Source organism: Grampus griseus, assembly GCF_964374135.1.
Source record: "Grampus griseus genome assembly, chromosome: 12".
Taxonomy (NCBI): Eukaryota; Metazoa; Chordata; class Mammalia; order Artiodactyla; family Delphinidae; genus Grampus; species Grampus griseus.
Window position 1 is genome coordinate 1,895,667 of NC_139006.1, and position 17,016 is coordinate 1,912,682.

The following is a 17,016-nucleotide window of genomic DNA, read 5'->3' on the forward strand; positions in this document are numbered from 1 at the left end:
AGGACAACACACAGAGGAGCTAGAGTTTGTATTGAGCCAGTTTGACCGCAGAACTGACATCCCAACCCTGTTTAAAGTTGCTCCTGTAACTCCCTGAGACACGGCCCCCGTAGTTCACCTTGGGGCATCCAAGCCCTCCCAGGCCAGGCGTCAGGTGTCTGGATCAGTGCACCCATCCCTGTGATTGCTGGTGACTCTCACATGTGGCACATCTCAGAATGTCTCCAGGTCCTTCAAGGAGCTGGCAGGGGACTCCACTGTAACTGCTTGACTTAAGAAAGACAACCATGCGTTTACGCCGCTGGGGCATCTCAGAGGAGCGAGGCGCTTTCCCACGGGTTGGGGACCATTGTTTTCCAGAACCAGACCCCGCGGGCGAGGCGCGTGGGGATTGCTTCCATGTGCTTCATCACCATGGAAACCTGGGAGATGCCATGGAGAGGAGGAGATGGTAACGACGGTGGCCGAGGGGAAGGGGGCTTGACTGAAATGCGGGACCTGAAAACAGCCAGGAGGAGCCTTTCTTCCTGTGGGAGGTGTTCAGAACCGTGTGATTCCTGCCCCTTTCCTATCGCGAGTGTGAATGAGCCCAAATTCAGAACTCTCGAAGTATTGCAGAGCAGATTCCCAGGTCAGTTCAGACGTGGGTGCTCCCCAGAGAGTAACTCACTTAGGAGGTGAACAGAGAACACACCTGTTTTCAAGCAAACAAGAAAACTGCAGACCTGACTACTGGTGGCCGTTGCCGTCCCCTTCCACAGTGGGCCACTAATCGTCCCTGTTGCTGCTTCCTTATGCTTTCTGAATGGACGTCATCCCTTCCTTTACCTTTGCGAGGACCCTCAGCTTTGCTCGCTGATGTCATTGTCAGGTTGCTTTGTCATTTTTATTTCTTCTGGAGTCAGTTCACCCTGGTTACCAATTTTGTTAAATCTCTTTAGTAGTGTGAGTTTTCTTTCTGGGTTTTGGAATTTCTATTTTCAGACTCACCTTTCATGGGACATTTTTACCCCCGATCTGTCTCTTTCTGTGCTCATCTTACTTCTTTGTAGTCCTATCCCACCCTGTGGACGCTCCCAGTTTTACTACTGGTAGCTCAGATTTCCTGCACAGGTGATATCACTGAGCCGGGGGGTCTGGTCCCTCTGCCTCTCCAGGGAATTCCCTTATGTGAGCTAGAGCTCTGGGGCTGGGGACTTGACCTCAGTCTCGGGTCAGGTGGTGACCTTTGCTCAGGCCTCTAGCCTCAAATGGGATGCTTCCAGTCCTGCATAGCAAGAAAAATTGGGGTCCTCATTCTCTCTGCCCATTTCTGGACTCAGAGTCTGGCGGGTCCTGAGAGTTCCACCACCACACGTGGTCCAGCCATCCACAGTCCTCGTAGATTTTTATCTTCTTTTGGAGCAAGACAGGTATCTACCGTTTATTATGGCAATGTGTTTGGAGCAGTGTTTGTGAGGAGAGGGGGCGGGTCAAAGCTTGAGATAAACTGCAGTTGGAGAGCGGTTCTGTTGCCGCTTCAGGACACGAACGTGTCATGCAGGTCAGCACGCCGTGTATCGGATGTGAACTATCTTCTCACACTTCTCTTCAGGCTTTATAGATATTATTTTATCATCTGCTTGTAACATCGTCATAAAGCATCATTCCTCCCGTTTTATAGAGTAGGAAACTCATGGCCCGGAAAGAAGAGAAGAAACCGGTCCAGTACCACAAGCTTGTGAATCGCAGAACCACACCCAACCCACGTCTGATTTCGAATCAGAACCCTTCACCCCTGTGTTCCGCGTGTCTCTGGAGGCTGGGGCTTCATCTCACCATGCCCTTTCCTTTTGTTCTAGGAAAATGCACTGAAGGATGCTGCCCCGGGAGACCATCGCCTGAGACCCCATCATGCAGGCCTTCCCGCAAGGGCCCGGCAGTTGGACAAGGTAACCGACAGCCACTACTGACGGGCCACCGGGAGGGGGGCTGTCAGGCAGGGACCTGGGGAAGGCGAAGAGGGAGACTCACTGCAGGCCACCCAAAGGAGGGTGGCCGGGACCCTGGGTCCCGCCTCTTCTATTTCATCCTGTGGCCACTGCCCGAAGCACTTGGGAAACGTCTCGTTTGCTGTCTGCTAGGCATCCCTACCTAGACGTCTATTCGGTCACATCGGGGCCGGAGCAAAACTTCCCATGTCCGATCCCCACACCATTGCCTCTCCTAGTTTTCTCATCCCAGTGACTGGCCATCGCCCAGCTGCTCAGGCCAAGATGCTGGGAGCCGTCCAGGATTCTTCCTTCCCTCACCCCTGCACCTCACTCTGAACAGCCCATCCCCACTGTGTCCCACCAATGCAGGCCGCCATTTCTCTGGCGCAGATGCTGAAACGGGCTGCTTACCACCCTTCCTGACATCCGACAGTCATTTTCCGGCAGGATCAAGAGCGATCTGGTGATTGAAGCCAGGCAGTGCTGCTTCTCTGAGTACACTTCCTCCCAAATAGGAATGCAGCTCTTCCCCACGGCCGCCACCTTGCTCAGCCTTGTCACCTGCCTCTCGACCTTTGATTCCTGAAGTTCTGTCCACGCTGAACTTCTTTTTGCTCCTCTGACCACCAAGCCTGCCTGGGCAGGCCATGACTTTCCCTGCTTAGAGCTCTACTCCCTTCTTTTCCGATGGCCGTCAGCTTCTCGCTCTTCATATGTCAGCCTAAGAGCCACGTCCTCAGCTAGACCTTCCCTGCTTCCCACCTGCGTCCCTCCCTCCTCCTCCTTCTAACCATGTGGCTTCACCTGGCTTTTGTCTTCTTGTGTCTCTTATTACTTGGTCGGTCATGTGTCTTCACTAATGTGTGTGTCTGTCCCCACCCCCCCGTAAGAATGTCACCTCCCAGGTAGCAGAGGTCTTTGCCTTCATATCCATCACTTTATCCCCAGCACCTGATCTTACGGGACACATCGTGGGTGCTCAGAGTAGATATTAGTTAACGATTGGTTGGTGGTTTGGAGTCGCTAATTTCACAGATGTACTAAAGCGTATTTCAGTTACTATAAAAATTAGAGCTTTCTTGATTACACACTTACTTTCCTGCCTTCCTGTTTGGCCTTTTTTTTTTCTTCCCCCCCCAAAAGTTGTGCTTTTCAGAAAATAGCAGGTGTTGGTGGGAATGTAAAATGGTGCAGGGACCACCGAGAACAGGATAGCAGATCCTTAGCAAATTAAAAATGCAGTCACACCACGAACCAGCAACTCCACTTCTGGGGATACACCCAAAAGAATTAAAAGCAGGACTGAGAAGCAGTATTTGTCCACCCCTGTTCATAGCAGCATTATTCATAATAGCCAAAATGTGGAAGCTACCATGTCCATCTACAAATGAATGGATAACAAAAGGTGGTATATACGTACAATGGACTATTACTCGGCCTTTAAAGGAAGGAAGCTCTGACAGCAGTGCTGCAACACGGGTGAACCTTGAGGACATTACGCTCAGTGAAAAAAGCCAGTCACAGAAGGACAAACACTGTAGGATTCCACTTATATAAAGTCCCTAGAGCAGTCAGATTCCTAGAGACAGAAAGCAGGATGGTGGGTGCCGGGGCTGGAGGGGGGGATGGGGAGTTAGTGTCCAATGGGGACAGAGTTTCAGTTTGGGAAGATGAGAAAGTTCTGGTGGTGATGACTGCACAACTATGTGACCGTACTTCATGTCACTGAGCTGTACACTTAAAAGTGGTTAAGACGTTAAATTTTATGTCACGAGTATGTTACCACGATTAAAAAAAAAGATGTGTTTTTTCTACGCCCCCAACTCTCCCTTTAGTTCCCCTTTTGCCTCCTATTCCTGCCAGGCCCTGTGCCCTCTGTCCTTTTTCCTTCCAAACAGGAAAGTCTCTGATAAACTCACTCACGCTGAAGTGTGAATCCATAATGAGGCTCAGTGACCTTCTCAGCCCAAGAGTTTTTTTATTTAAACAGGAACAAAGATGAAAAAAAATGGTGGTGCTTTCGGCATCGGAGGCGGGCTGACGACAGGGCTGGGCACGCTGGCCAGAGGAAGGGTTGGTCCTGGGATGGCTTTCTCTCTCTCTCTTTTTCCTTTTCTCTCCGGCTTCTCTCTTTCGCTCAGGTCACTCCATGTGCGCGTCTGTCCGCTCCTAAGCTGGGTTCCTGCACCCGGAGTGTGGTTCTCGTAGAGCAGACCCAGGTGGTGGGCGCCACCACCGTCTCATTCCCAGACCTGTCTCTCCAGCTACCCTGAGGGGCACCCCTGCTCCCATAGAGCTCTCACCAAATCCGACATTATTTTTTCACTTTAAGATTTGAAACGTGTTCCCCTGCTGCCTCCACACTGTGGCCTTTTATAAATTTTTATTTATTTTTGGCTGCGTTGGGTCTTCGTTGCTGCACACGGGCTTTCTCTAGTTGCAGCGAGCGGGGGCAACTCTTCGTTGCAGTGCGCAGGCTTCTCACTGCGGTGGCTTCTCTTGTTGCAGAGCTCGGGCTCTAGGAGCGCGGGCTTCAGTAGTTGTGGCTCATGGGCTTAGTTGTTCCGCGGCATATGGGATCTTCCCAGCTCAGGGCTCGAACCCGTGTCCCCTGCATTGGCAGGTGGATTCCTAACCACTGCGCCACCAGGGAAGCCCCACCGTGGCCTTTTAAACAAAGCTTCAAGGCCCAGAAAATGAGCTCCCTTCAGCATTAAAAGACTCCCAAGAGGGAGGAGATATGGGGATATATGTATATGTATAGTTGATTCGCTTTGTTATGAAGCAGAAACTAACACACCATTGTAAAGCAATTATACTCCAATAAAGATGTTAAAAAAAAAAAGACTGCCCTCAGGGACCAGCGCCTGTGTCCCGGGGTAACTTGGGGATGTGCAAGGGGCAGGTCGGTTTGTGCTGCTGCTGAAAACATACAACCACAGCACCAGATCCACTGGGGGGGCCACCTCTGTCACCTGTAGAAACACAAGGAGCCTTCCTGGTTCTCTGGAAGACGTCTGGGAATTCCCAGTTCCCCCCGCTGATTCGGGCTTGGATTTGCAGTCTGCTTTTTAGTCGCCTTGATTAAATAAGCACATTTAATGCTCAGAGCTCTTAATTATTGAGGCAAAGGGATGCAGTCAGTGTGTCCCCTGAAGCCTGCCCAGATGGGATTGCCTCGTAGGTGCAAAATTGGATATTGGACTATCTGGAATATTGCATTGAATTCCCCTGGGCAGTCAGCCCTGTGGAAGGAAACAAACGAGCTGGGAATGCTGGACACAGCGCAAAGGATGAGGTCGATGCCCTCGAAGCCTGCACACCAAACTTTTTTTTTTTTTTTTAACTGATTTCAAATTTCTTACTTGCCTGGGTTCAGAGGAGCCCATTAAGCTCCACCCCCCCAAACTGGGCAGGTGTTCCGGTAGCTAACTGGAGGTTCAGGCTTTCTCACTGAGTAACTGTTGCCTAATGTCTTAAGCTACTTTCCCGCCTGGTGCTACTGCGGCTGCCCCCGAAATCTGTATTTTGATGTAGAGACGAGTCGAGTGGCGGGATCTGGTGCCTGAGTCAGGAGTGCGCCGCTGTGCCTGTGTGCGGTGGAAGGTCCCAGGCAGCAAGCAGGACACGGTGGTACCCATGTTCTGAAGCCAGGTACAGTGTGGGGTGTTAAGTTCATGACCTGTGAACCTGTGACCTGTGAACTCTTTTTACCTGCTGGCCAGAAATCTGAGGTTGGCTGGAATTCCGGGCTCGGTTACAGATGACTGGTGTGGACAGTGGTCATGCCACTCCCTAGCTGGCGGTCTCTCTCCTTCATCGCATTACTGAGAAAACTGGGCATCTGTCGGATGCCACACGTGGACGTTTGGGATTCGTGGAGCCACACACCTTTGGCTGGAAAAGCCCAGCGGGCACACCTGAGTATCATTATCTATTTTTCCTTTATTAAAAAACAAAATCTTGTAAGGGTCCACTGTTCATAGCTTTCCACCTTAGGAGGAATTGTCTGGGCTTTTAAGCTTGAACATCTGAGAACTTTTTTTCCTTTTTGTGGAGGAGGGGAGTTTATAGGTCTTAGTGAAAATCTCTTCCCATCCTTTCTGCTAGTCCGAGACTTCCTTCTCCTTCAGTAGATAACCTGGCTGATTCCCAGGAGAATGTTCTAGTCCAGGTGCCAGGACATAGGTTTGCCTCTATAGGGTTCTCTGGTCATGAAAGTGACCGGCTTTGAGCTCCGGACACTGGGCAGCCGGGGACCAGGGACTTGTAAGCCGATGGGCCTCTCTTCCAAGGCTCCTGGGACGGGCGGGGCTGGAAAGGCCGGCTGGGCAGTGGCGTGAGGTCCTGAGACTCCAGCGCTGCAAGCAGCCCGTTGAGCCGACATTTAGAGTGTTTTTCGTTTGGAGCCTCGGTCCTGTTTCCAGACGGGATCGGCTGTTACCAGATCAGAGAGAGCCCCCTTCTCTGCGAGAGTCAGCGGCGGTTCTTTCAGCTGCAGGTAGCAGGGACCCAGGCTGGGTGACGTAAACACCCAGGGGGCATTCTTGTTCTCATGCGACCAGAAGTTCCCAGAGCCCAGGGCAGAGGCACCTGCTGGAGACGGACGGGGACACAGGCTCCTGCGCCCCTGCAGCGCCGTCCCGCGGGGACTGCGGCTCTTGTGGTCACCGCAGCATTGCTGAGGGTCCCATCCTCGCTGCAGCTGGAGCAGCCCAGCCTTTCTTATAAAGCATCGTGTTCACGTGGGGTCATTGCCCCCCAGAGATTCCCGCTGGCCTGTCACGGAGAATGGGGTCACACGGCATCTCAGTCTGGGTCCCTGCCGGAAAGAGATGACACACCTCGAAAAGCAATGGGGAGCGTTACTAAGGGCCATTTAGGTGGGTGTGGGTGAGTTAAGGGAGCTGAGCTGGAGGGTGACGTGACAGTGACAGTGGAGAATTTTCATTTCTTGGAAGGAGCAGAGATGTTCACAAACGGGTATTTTTTTCATGTGAGAGATTAGTCCCTGAGATTTCCAAGAGCAAGTTAACCTCATGTTTCCAACACTTTCTTCTTCCTTTCCTTTCTTCATTGTGGAGTCACTGGAGCCAGACTGGTTGGTGTCAGAAGTCCTAGAATCAAGGTGTCGGCAGGGCTCATTCCTTCTGGAGGCTCCAGGAGAGAATTGCGTTCTCACCTTTTCCAGCTCCTAGAGGCACCCGCATTCCTGGACTCATGGCCCCTTCCTCCCTGTCCAAACCCGGCAGTACAGCATCTTTAAAATCTCTCTTTTCCGACCCGATTCTCCGCCTTCCTCTCATCAGGACCCTTGCCATTGCTACACTGGACCCACCAGGATAATCCAGGACAGTCTCCCCATCTCAAGATCCTTATCTTAATCACCCCTTCCAAGTCATTTTTGCCACGTAAGGTAACATTCACAGGCTCCAGGGTTAGGATGTGCACGTCCTTGTGGGGTCTCTATTCAGCCTACCTCAGTCTCTCCCCAAATCTGTCCTTTTGTCTCCTTACCAGCAGACTTTCTTTCCATTGTTGCAAACCGGGGAAGTGACCTCAATCATTCCGATAAACATAAAGGGGACACAATGGAAAATTTTAAGTCAAAGAAATGCAAAACCACAATCTTGGCATGAGATGACGTGTATTAGATGTATTAAAGTGCAAATGCCAACGACTTGCGGAGGCTTTTAGCTGCCCAGAAGTCCTCTGGTAGATTCTTCCTCGTCCACAGCTGCTGTCCTTTAAAGCGTTGTCTTCAAGACAAATAAAGCTTGTTTCTTTCCCCCAACAGTATTGCTTTCTGTTAAGTTACTATATACAACGAACACAGTATTTCCCACAACAAAAGCACAGCATTTTAGCTCCATGTGGGGTAAGTGGGATTTATGGGTGGGCGTGACCCTCTAACGTCTGTCCTAACCACCGCTGGCAACATCCCTGTGGGAGAGCAGGTCTGGTGCCTGCCAGTCAGTTAGCAGATTCACATCTGGGCTGTGGTCTGTCTGCAGGTTGGGGATTGGCTATTCTTGGCCAAAGGCCTGGTCCTGACTGCCCGGTGCTCTTATAAGGGACTGGATAAAAACTAAATGCACGGAAATAAATGAGGTCAGAAAACGGAGCCTGAAACCCAAGTCGGGGGATTCCCTACAACACGTGAACCTGAGTTTCTTGGAAACACCTGACTTATGTGGACTTTGGCTGTTCACTCTGCTTCTCCTCTCTGACGGCAGGGAATCGGATCACAAAAGAAAACTCCTTTCCCATCGGAGCTTACATTCTAATGAGGAGAAACCCCAAGAAAAACGTAAACAGCTCACAGGATAATTTCACATAGTGATAAACGCCCGTGGAAAATAAAGCAGGGCAAAGCAGTGAGGGGAAAGGAGGCAGACAGGTGGGGAGGATTTTGGTACCCGAGGGCTTGTCTGAGGAGTGACATAATTGATGAGAAGGAGCCAGACTGGCAGAGACGGGGGGGGGGTGGAGTGGGAGCTGGGTAGGGATGTGCCACAATGGGAAGAGCCGTGCAAAGGCCCTGGGGCGGGAATAAGCTTGGCTTGTTCAAGGGAAAAAAAGAGGCCAGGGTGGCTGAGCATGGTGAATGGCTGCGGGTCAGATCAGAGAGGTGGGTGGGCAAGCTGCTACAGGACTTTGGGGCCACACCAGGAGTCTGGATTTTATTCTGATCTCCATGGCAGCCCGGGAGGTTTCAGTCAGGAAGCAGCAAGATCTGCTTTTTATTCCGGAGAGCTAGTGCTGGCTACCGTGTGAGACTGGACCTGGGGTAGTCGAACACTAGTCCCAAGTCTAGTTTCCTTGATTAGCCAGAACATGAGAAGTGATGGCTTTCCAGCAAACCCAGTGTTGAGGTTCAAGTGCGGGTACTGCTTAATTCCTATAGGTCATGACATTTTCACAAGGGAGCGTGTGCATTTTTCCCCACGTTCATTGCCTGATGCATCATGCTGTAGCAAAATGCCGTGAAAATACCTCTGGGAATCAGGACCCTCTACGACCTCTTAATAACAGCTTCCACGTAACCCTGTTCCATTTAGGAATGCCAAGTGGGCGCCCTCCTTTCTTTCTATGCCACAGAAATTGTAAGGTTAAACGAACACTCTGTACCTAAAGCGTTTGAAGCAGGACTTCTGTAGCTAAAAAAAAAAAAAAAAAGTGACTTTGTGACAGTCTGTTATTGAAGACATAATTCATGTTGTAATGTTTAGGGAGGAGGGAAAGAAATTAAAATCCTGTGGCTGGGTTAAAATACGCTGCACAATTAAAATAAAGGAAAATAAATCAGATAACTTCTCCCGTCAATGGCTGCCCTCATCTGTTTCAAAGGAGCTAGAGGAGAGATGGAGAATCGGTGGAGCCTCCCAGATGAGTTCTAAACGTGGTCCTGGGGGTTGTGGGCTTAGGGTGGACGTGATATCTGAGGTTATTGGAACACCTACCATTCTAATCCACGTGGAGCCTTGCTGCCCCTTTTGTCCACTTTTAAGACGGGTGAAAATTTTAGATGACAGAAATTAGTATGGCTCGACGATTTGGGTAACATTTTGTCTGTTAGGACTTTCAGTTCAGAGGGACAGAAGACAATTCAAATTGGTACAAGCAAACCAAGGGAATCTATTGGCCCAAGTAACAGGAAAGGAATATGTTAGCTTCAGGCACAGCTTGATCTAGGTGCTCAAGTGATGTCATCAGGACCCTACTTCTCCCCCGGCCTCTCTTGGCTCTATTCTCAGCTGAGTTCTTCCCTCATGATGGCACAGTAGCTCCAGCCTTTGTCCTCAGCTTTCCAAGTCCAGAGGGCAAAAGAGAGAGTCTCTTCCCGGATTCCTACACAAGGCCAATATCTCATTCTCTGCAGATGCGCCTGGGTCCTGTGCCCTGCCCCAACCAATCACCATATCCAGGGCATGGGATTACACTGATTGGCCAGACCTGGGTCACATTCCCAGTCCCGAGCCAATCACTGTGGCCGTGGCGAGGATGGGCGGGATGAAGAAGGAGGCTGTGTGCTGACTGGCCAGCCTTTGGTCACACGTATTCACCCCAGCAGGAGTGGACCCACCATGAAGTCCATGACTGAGGATGACAGAGGGGAAGAGTCTCCAAAAAGGGGAGGTGACAGATGACAGCTGGGGACAAATACCCACCGCAGCTCCTATGCATGTTGTAAACAGCCCCTTCTCTCCATCCTTGCTACTTGTAGGTGAAAGCAGAGTATGCTCGACTTAAACACACGCTCACCATAGTGACCAGAGAACGCGATTTGGCCGTGAAGGAGAAACACCAACTCCAAGCCAAGCTGGAGAACCTAGAACAGGTCCTAAAGGTAGGATGGGCTTCACTTCCGCTTTCCTGAGCGTGAGCGTGAAGAAGGAGGGGCTGCGGACTTCCAAAGTAGAAAGTGGTTGAAACTCCTTCTGAGTTTCAAAATCATCAGAATTCAGGGCTCTTGGCGCCGCTTTTACCCTCTCTGTGGCATACGAAGCAATAAATAAGAAAATGTGAATGTTTCTGGAAGCGATCCTGTAAAACCGATTATGCGTTTCCATTTCTTAGGAATGTCAAACACTGCAGAACAAGAGATGGTAGGCAGCGCTCCGGAATGGAAATTGGGCTTATGTTGAAGACCAGAGGTGTCTACCTTTGGTTTTTCAAACTTCATGAATTTTAAGCTGTTCTTCAGATGGTTAACGACCTTTGTCATAAAGGGAATAGCTAAGTCAGAAAATTGCTTTATCAGGGTACAGGTAATTGGATAGCTTCATGCATTCTTGATGAGCTGGGATCTCCTTCAATATTTAATGGGTGGGTTGATTTGCTATTGACGTTACTGAGTTAAGCTGAATGAATTCTTTGGCTTTTTTTTTTTTTTGAGTGTTAAAATTTTATTGGATTCTCATAGTGGGAAAAAATATTTAAACATAAAAGAATAAAATAATCATCACCTGCAATCCTACAATCTAGTACCTAGATTAAGCCTTTGTATTTCACACGCATGGAACAGAGCTATGCTGCACCCACCCACCGTCTTGCATCAGGAAGTGATTTTAACTGCATCTATAGCTTATTTGGGGGAAACTTCTAGAACTCTGAGGGGACGCAGATCAGTGGTTGGCTGGGACTATTTGGTGAGGGGGGAAGTGGATACGGGGTTTCTTCTGGGGGTGATGAAAATGTTCTGGAATTAGTGTGATGATTACACAACCTTGTGAATGTACCAACACCTCTGAAAGGTACACTTTCAAAGGGTGAATGTTATGGGATGTGAATTCCATCTCAATTTAAGAGGGAGGATGCCCTGTTCTCTCACTGCTGGCCCTGAAGGGGAACCACGCCCCTCGTGTGGCTCTCAGGAGGTGGCAGATCTGTACCCAGTGCTGGTGGCATGTAAGATGCCCCCGTGTGTCTACCTGACACTCTCTGGAGGAAAGGCCAAGGCTAACCCTGACCATGCTGCTGTTTACCATTTGCTCTGAGTTTAGAACATAGACATAAAGGATGAGATTCCACCACGTAATTATTCATTTCAGCAGCTACCTCGACCGCTGACTGCAGGTTCTCTGAGGCAACGACCGTGTTTCATTCAGCTCTCTACCTGTAAAGCTTGGGTTTGGTGAAAGTCAGGGTTTGGTGAATTCAGTGGCAGATGGACTGGGAATCCAGGTGCACCCGGGGGCTTTGCTGAGGGTCTGTTGGAGTAAAGTCAGCATGAAGGACAGTGTACGTGACTATGCCCCCAGGAGATATTTGACAATCTGGAGACATTTTTGCTGGCTGGGACCGGGGAACGGGCTATTAGCATCACGTGTGCAGAGGCCGGGGATGTTGTTAAGTCTCCTACGATGCACAGGACCGCCTCCACGGCAAAGAAATAAGTGGCCCAAAATGGCATTGGCACCGAGGGTGAGAAGCTCTGTGAATTAGTTTGTTACTGTTGCTGTAACAAATTGTCCCCACGTGAAATAAAACAAATGTATTCTCTTACAGTTCAGGAGGTCAGATCCAAGATGAGTCACATGGGGCTAAAATCAAGGTGTCAGCAGAGCTGCCTGCCTTTCGGAAGGGTTTGGGGAGACCTTCCCTGCCTTCCCCACCTTCTGGTGGCTCCCAGCCCCTCCCTGTTATTAGAAGTTGCTAATTGCAGAGCCAGCAATGAGCATCTTCTCTCCTCTCCGACCTCCTGCCTCCCTCTTATAAGGACCCTGTGATTACACGGTGTCCACTTGGATGATTTCCACATCTCAACGTCCTTAACTTCATCACATCTGCAGGGTCCCTTTGTCGTGTAAGGTGACGTAGTCACAGGCCCCAGGGACTGGGAGGTGGACATCTTTGGGGAACATTATTCAGCCTGCCCCACTTCTAGAGTATTTGAAGGAGGCGACCAATAGCACTGATGCTACCTGTGGGTAGAGGAGGCCCTGTTTATAATTTCGGGGCGTGAAATTCCCGTCTTTGTCTCCTGCCTGCCGGGCTTCAGGCCAGTCTCTCCTGCTACCTGGAGTGGGTGAAGGGCTGTGCATTCTCACTGGCCTCGTGGGGCCCGCCGTCCTTCCTTCTGACCTGGGGTTTGAGCCTCATCACCAGGGCCTTGCACGCGTGGAGACACCCTGAGTTCACGTCCAGGTTCTGCCCATGGCGCCCTGCAAACAGCCCTCTCCTCGGCTGCCCACCCTGTCCAGGGGGTACACCCCAGGGGTGTCACCTGCCCTTCTGGGGGGCAGACTAGGGAGGGGGCCTGTGCAGGAGCTGGCGGGGGAGCTTGGGGGCTTTGAGGCGGGGGCATTCCAGGGTCCGGGGAGCTGGACTGTGGTCCAGAGGGGAGCGTGTGGGCTCTGGATGGGCGTGTCCCTCTGGCCCCCTTTCTAAGGGTGGAATTGGGTAGCTGATGGGCAGGCTGTGAGCAGCCATCAGGGGACACGGTCACGTTTGTCACCAGGAAAGCAGCAAGGGGGGGAGAGGTTGGAGGCTGCGAGGGGCCCAAAGGGACAAGTGACAGCGTCACAGGGCCGGGGTTCTGGCCCTCGCCTTCTCTTGGTCACCGCCCCACACGGTGCTGTTCTAGTCTGTTCTTCACGGGGTGGCCAGAGCAGTACCGTCCAAACCGAAGTCAGGTCCCAGCAGCATCCGCAAACCCTCCGCAGGACCCGCCAGCCCAGCTCACTCACCCAAAGCCTGGCGCCTCCCTGGCCACAGCCCTGCAGCCTGCAGCTGCCCTCGCCTCTCCGGAGCCCTGTCCTCCCCTCCCGCCCTGACTCCATCCTCCCCCATTGCCCCGCCCCTTTCCTGGCTCCGATCCCGGAGCAAAGCCAGGCCCTGAGCACCTTCTCCATAAAGTTCTTCTCAGTACCATTTCAGTGAGCGACTGACGATGGAGCCAGGCTGGCCTGGGGCAGGGGCCTTGTTGGGAGCAAACGGAGCTCTTTCTCAAAAGAGTTTTGCTCTGTGCAAAAAGGGAGAGAAAGAAGACCCGGAGGTGAGGAGAGGCATGTCCTTTGCAAGGGGTTGATTCCATGGCGGGCGAAGGAAAGCGCCTGCCCTGAAAATTTGCAAAACCCTGTGTGATCTGCCCTTTCCCACACCCAGCACTGAGAGCCTGTGGGGCTGAGAGCAAGGAGGGAGAGGTCGGGGAGGTGACGATTCCACTACAGTGGCTGAACTCGCTGGGCTCCGGGACAGAACCTGCCGAACTTTGCTGCTTTCAGAGAACCCCCCAAGCGCGGTAGCTGCATGTTGTATCAGCATTGCCTCAGTTTGGACCGATTGAAAGCACAGCGATTTCCATGTTCTCCTTCTGATACTTTGGTCATGATAATAAGAGGGCTATTCAAGATCAACCTTCTTTCTGTTTTGCAATTTGGGGGTTGTATTTTATTTTAAATTTATTTCATTGAGGTAGAGTTGATTTACAATGCTGTGTTAATTTCTACTATACAGCAAGGTGATTCAGTGATACAGGTATATATTCTTTTCCATATTCTTTTCCATGATGGTTTTTCACAGGATATATTGAATATAGCTCCCTGTGCCCTACAGTAGGACCTTGTTGTTTATCCATTCTAAGTGTAATCGTTTGCATCTGCTAACCCCAAACTCCCAATCCATCCCTCCCCACTCCACCTTAGCCTTTCTTTTTTTCTTTTTTTTTTTTGCGATACGTGGGCCTCTCACTGTTGTGGCCTCTCCCGCCACAGAGCACAGGCTCCGTACGCGCAGGCTCAGTGGCCATGGCTCATGGGCCCAGCCGCTCCGCGGCACGTGGGATCCTCCCGGACCGGGGCACAAACCCGCGTCCCCCGCATCGGCAGGTGGACTCTCAACCACTGCGCCACCAGGGAAGCCTCTTTCTTTTTTTCTTGAGCGGCAAAGCCCATCAGTGGGCGATGGGGAAGGGAGGAGGTGATTGCCGTGCTGGGCGGAGATGCAGCTGACTTGGCTTAGAAAATCCTGTCGTTGCTGTAAACTTGGGCAAAATGATGACCTTGCATTTCCAGAAGTTGCCTGGACATCCCCAGAACTCCCGGAGTGTGATGTATGGTCTCTAGTTGTCATTGATTTGAATGGAATTTGATCCCCAAACCAGTGTCGATCAGCATGATTTGCTGAGAACCAAAGAGAACTTCCCCAGGCTCGGGGGCCACGTGAGGGGGAGGTTGGGTGGTGCGTGATTCCAATCTCGACCTGTCTGCCGCCGAGCCTGGATGGGCTGGCTGACCCCCCACCCTCATCTGGGAGAAGCAAAAATGCTGAGCTGCTAGTTTGGGGTAGGGACTGGTGAGTGGCCCGCAGAATCACACTGTCACTGGTTTTTACCAGATTGTGAATGGAATGTCTGTTTTCCTTCAAAATACAAAAACTATTCCTAAAACAGAGAAGACAGGATTTGGGGCTGTTTTCTAAGACAATCCAATGAGAATAATACCCCCTGCACGAACCAAACCAAAAAGAGTTAACCTGATGTGAATTCATCCTGACTTTTATACTTTTAAAAATAATAATTGATGAGTTCATTATCTATGTATATGTTTTTATCATGCTGCTTTCCAAGAATATCGTCAAATCACCGAAACTGTCAGATGTAATGGAACATGCTCAAATGCTATGAATGGAAGTGAAAACTTCAGATAAAGAGAAAGGAGAACTCAAGTATGCCAGCCTGGAGGTTAGACACAGTTACTCTAAGATTCTAATTTGGCCTGTGTTTCCATGCAGCCTGGATATAAAAGGAAATATAGGCAATTACATAATTCTCACTCCCTAAGAGAGGGGAACCTACTGTTTCCCCAGGAAAATGAAGCATGGAGGACCAAACGTGATTTTCTTGCTTGGAATGCTACCTCAGAGGGGGATGCAGGACAATGCAGTAGGAGATGTCTTCAGCAGCACCTTCGTAGCTACTGAGGAGCAGTTTTCCCATGTGTCTTTCTTGGGGGTTTCTTTGGGCAAGCAGACCTAAAGGCCGTTTTCCTGAGCTATTAGCAAGGAAAATGGGGAGGAATCATTAAAGCCAGATTTCCCACACCTAGGAAGAACCCAGGAAGAGTTCTTCGTGGTGGGAATTGAAGAATAGGAAAAGTAATGTTCCTGGACCCATTCCTGTTCTTCGGAATTAAAAATAGCAAGAGGTGGAAAACATCAGAGTTTGAGCAAAGATGGGATAAGAAGGCTCCCCTTCGCCTGTCCACCTTATCTGGTTGGGAATCACCCCACACCCAGCGGCCTTACCCAAGAGAAAGGGCTGTACCCATGCATCTCAACAGGGGTCTGCGTAGTCAGGACAAACAGTGGTGTCCCTGGCCCACAGTGTTTATTACATGACCATTCATTCATTCACTCACTCACTCACTCACTCGTACATGTCGACTGAGCACTGCCTGTGTACCAGGCCCGGTTCCCGGCAGCAGGAGCGCTGTAATTAGCAAAACAGAGTCAATGAGGAGAATCCGTGCAGAAGAAGACATGCATTTGTAACGTGGTGTCGGGCAGTGGTAAGCGCTTTGAAGGACAATAAACTAGGGCGGGGCAGTAGGAAGTGATGTAGTGACCCTTTTAAAAAGTAGATGGAGGGCTTCCCTGGTGGCGCAGTGGTCGAGAGTCCGCCTGCCTATGCGGGGGACGCGGGTTCGTGCCCCGGTCCGGGAGGATCCCACATGCCGCGGAGCGGCTGGGCCCGTGAGCCATGGCCGCTGAGGCTGTGCGTCCAGAGCCTGTGCTCCGCAACGGGAGAGGCCACGGCAGTGAGGGGCCCGCGTACCGCAAAAATAATAATAATAATAATAAATAAATTAATTAATTAAAAGTAGCTGGAAACAACAAGGTCCTACTCTACAGCACAGGAAATGATATTTAATATCTTACGATAAACCATAATGGGAAATAATAAGAAAAAGGAGGTCTGTCTATGTATAACTGAGTCACTGTGCTGTACGGCAGAAATGAACACAACCTGTAAATCAGGTACACTTTAATAAAATAAAGAATGGTTGGGAGGGGGCTTCTCCCAGACACATCAACTGAGCAGAGTGAGGGCCTCTCAGTGAAGGGGGTGCAGGGGGCTTGCCCACGTTCAGGGGAGGAACACCAGGCAGGTGGAAAGTGCAAGGAGCTGAGATGGGCAGGTTTTCGACTTGTCCGCGTATCAGCCAGGTGGCTGGTGAACAGGGACCGAGGGGCGGGGGATGCAAATGAAGCTGAGGTTGGGGTGAGGTCTGGCAGTCTTATGAGCCCAAGTAGAAATCCAAGGTTTTGGAATTTGCTCTAGGTGTCGTCAGACACCTTTGTCACAAAACTGCTGCATAAGAAACCAGCCCAAAGCCCGTGGCTGCAAACAAGAACGACTCGTGCGGTCCCCGAGGCCGTGGCTTGGCTGCCCGGTGCTGTCGTCTTGGCTGGACCTGGCCGGCTATTGGTTGACGCGGGACGGTCTGGGTCAGGGTGACTGGCTTTGTTCCCTGCTGCTCCAGCCCCCAGCAGGCTGACTAAGGCTTCAAGAGCGGCATAACGGGCCACGAAGGAGAGG

At 50.9% G+C, this 17,016-nt stretch overlaps 1 protein-coding gene across 1 annotated transcript in view; it reads left to right on the plus strand.

Moving 5' to 3' along the window:
• The window catches only part of RIMBP2 (RIMS binding protein 2), a 203,268-nt gene that overhangs the window by 90,001 nt on the left and 96,251 nt on the right, over window positions 1-17,016 (plus strand). Inside the window, exons 2-3 of the mRNA XM_082668289.1 lie at window positions 1,842-1,931; window positions 10,201-10,323. The gene's annotated coding sequence lies outside the window, so the exon portion shown is untranslated. The remainder of the gene's footprint in view (window positions 1-1,841; window positions 1,932-10,200; window positions 10,324-17,016) is intronic.